The sequence below is a fragment of the Photinus pyralis genome, unplaced genomic scaffold (assembly GCF_008802855.1).
Source record: "Photinus pyralis isolate 1611_PpyrPB1 unplaced genomic scaffold, Ppyr1.3 Ppyr1.4_LG7, whole genome shotgun sequence".
In the NCBI taxonomy this organism is placed as follows: domain Eukaryota; kingdom Metazoa; phylum Arthropoda; class Insecta; order Coleoptera; family Lampyridae; genus Photinus; species Photinus pyralis.
In genome coordinates this window covers 963111-965767 of record NW_022170738.1, presented here as the reverse complement: position 1 = coordinate 965767, position 2657 = coordinate 963111, and positions in this window count along the sequence as shown.

Here is a 2657-nt window from a genome sequence, read left to right as displayed (position 1 = left end):
ACGTGCATTTTTAAATTGAAATATTTTAATCAAAAACTAACATATTACGAATCTCTTTTCCAAAATATAACACTACAAAAATTCCATATTGATTTCAATAGATTCATAAGTAGATTCAAAAGATATAAAAAACAGAAAGATTCAAATTTTTTTTAAAATTTTGTTGTATTAATCAAATCGTTTGACCTTTTTTTAAATCTTTTTTGAGCCCTTTTTGAATCATCCTTAGTGTATTATATTTTTTAAAAGTTAATATGCTATATTTGTAGATTATTAAGCGGCAGAGGATAAGCGATGTAAGCTTTATAGGGAAGTTGATGGTGTCCGTCTGTCCGTCCGTGAACTACATAACTGCCAAACGCCAAACTTTGCACAGTTAACATATCAAATCCAATGATGCGTAGGGTTACTCCGAGGTGCTGTGCCGCTTTTTTAGATCCGCTTTAGGGCTTTATTAAGTAGTACAGGGCTTTCCATTTAAAAAAATAAAGTTAGGTGCAATAACTTTTTTGCCTAACCCCGCGTGGCGTGTGATTGTACTTAAAAACAGGCGAGGGCGTGCACGATTGCCAATGTGATTATCAGATTGTCACAACAATTGCGGGATTGTTTTAGGCGATTGTGAGATTGCAAACGCGATTGTGGGACTGTGAGGGCGATTTCCACAGCAATCAGAGGGATTGCAAGCGATTGCAAACAATTTGCGACAGTATTGCAGGGAAGATGATACCCCCTCGAGTTAAGCGGTTTGGGCGAGGGTTTGGGACATATGTAGATATAAATTTTTCTCCTTAAAATCACGGAGGATTCACACCTTGTACTATCGACACTCAACACCCTGTGTATGTAAGTATCTATTATCATATTTTTCAAAAATTTGAAATGACATGCTTCTACTGTCAGCCATTTTTATTGATTGGTATCAGCTGCCTTAATTCCCATGGATAATGGATACAATAAACAAGACAAAACCTACATGAATCCATAATCGACTATTTAAAAACAGTACAAAAATAAGGTGTTCATGGCTAAAATTAATAAAAATACATGTTTGTGATACGTCAATGTAATCAGGAAAAAAAAATCAAAAACAACTGACGTTAAAATATACAGGGTGTCGCATTTAAAAAATACCAACATTTGGTCAAATCTCTGCGATTCAAATTGTTTTTTGACTACGTCACTACATAAAAATATCTAAAATAGACAGATTTTACCTTTTATAGATGTTAACATCCGGCCCTGCCGATCACTGATTGCAGTTCGTAATGCTTTTTCTAAGGATTAACTAACATTTTTATTGTAAGCGTAATAAACAAGTTTTTAATTTCAATATTTCTCAGTTGATTATTTATTTACATTATTTATTGGCAGGTTGAAAATATCTCGTTTTGTTATTAAATTAAAACCTGTCATTAGTAACATTTATAGGCAGATTGCACACGTCTGACAGTACTTGCAGAAAGTTCGAGGACACTGTTGCAGAAACATTAAAAACATTTTGCTTTGAGACACTCAATCCATCAAAGAGGATTGTTTTCATGGCATGCTACAAAATCTTTAATTTTGGGCGTGAAAAATTCCAATCAAAAGTAACTTTGATATTAATCATTGAATTTAGGGGGATAAATTCTATTAAATTCAATTAAAAAACGTGGTTATCCCATTTAAAATATTGAAGTTAACTATTAGTAGCCCCCGAAAATAGTAATTTAAAACATGGCCGTTTTGTAGTATTTTTGTAGTCATTAAATATGGTGTTTGTGCATTGAATTCGGACAAAAACTTTAGGTGCTACAGGTTGCGGCGTTTTTTTTTTAATTACACCCTGTATATTTCTATCACTGCAATGCACAGCATTAATATATTCAATGTTATGCGACAACTGAAGTGTGTTGTTTCTACACACATTTCTGTATTGAAAGTGCTCATCTACAAGTGAGTTGTTATGGCGTGGTGCATTGAGGCGAGTAACAATTGATTTTCATTGAGATGTGATTCAGTACGGCTTGCATTTGCACAAGTCTTCTATATGAGATAATCGCCAGAGACGTTTTAAGTGCAATTTAAGTTATCTATCTTTACACTGGCCGTTAATAATTTCAAGTGTCGACATAAAAACCGTCACATTTCCATTATGGCGCTGACCATTTTTTTACTCTCATTACTACTGTTATTGACGAAAAACGATTTTTCTATTAATGGATCTAATTAAAAGATTGTTATGGCGTGTACTTACTTTCTTGTAAGTACAGACATTCTATTCACAGATGCAAGAATATCCAGTATGGATAATTTGTTATAGACTATTTTATTTTACCTTCAATTCTGAGTGGGCGGGGTTTCAGCCAAAGCTGTTCTACCAACCCAACCCACTATACATTTACAAATATCCATGCCTGAACCCGGATTCGAACCAGGGACCCTTAGCACCACAGTTCAGCTATAAAAACAGCATTTCATAATGGCTGTTGTTTAATTGGCTACGATTTTTTAAGGATTAGGATTAATAACACATCAAAAGTTGAACTTGAGACAAAAGAATATGTAAGAGGGGGGGTACAGGTGGCAGTTTTTATTTCATTCAGGGTGGTATTTAACTGTTTAGTGTTAAATAAACAAACAATGGTGTTGACTCCCCAACTGAGGCTAGAGGG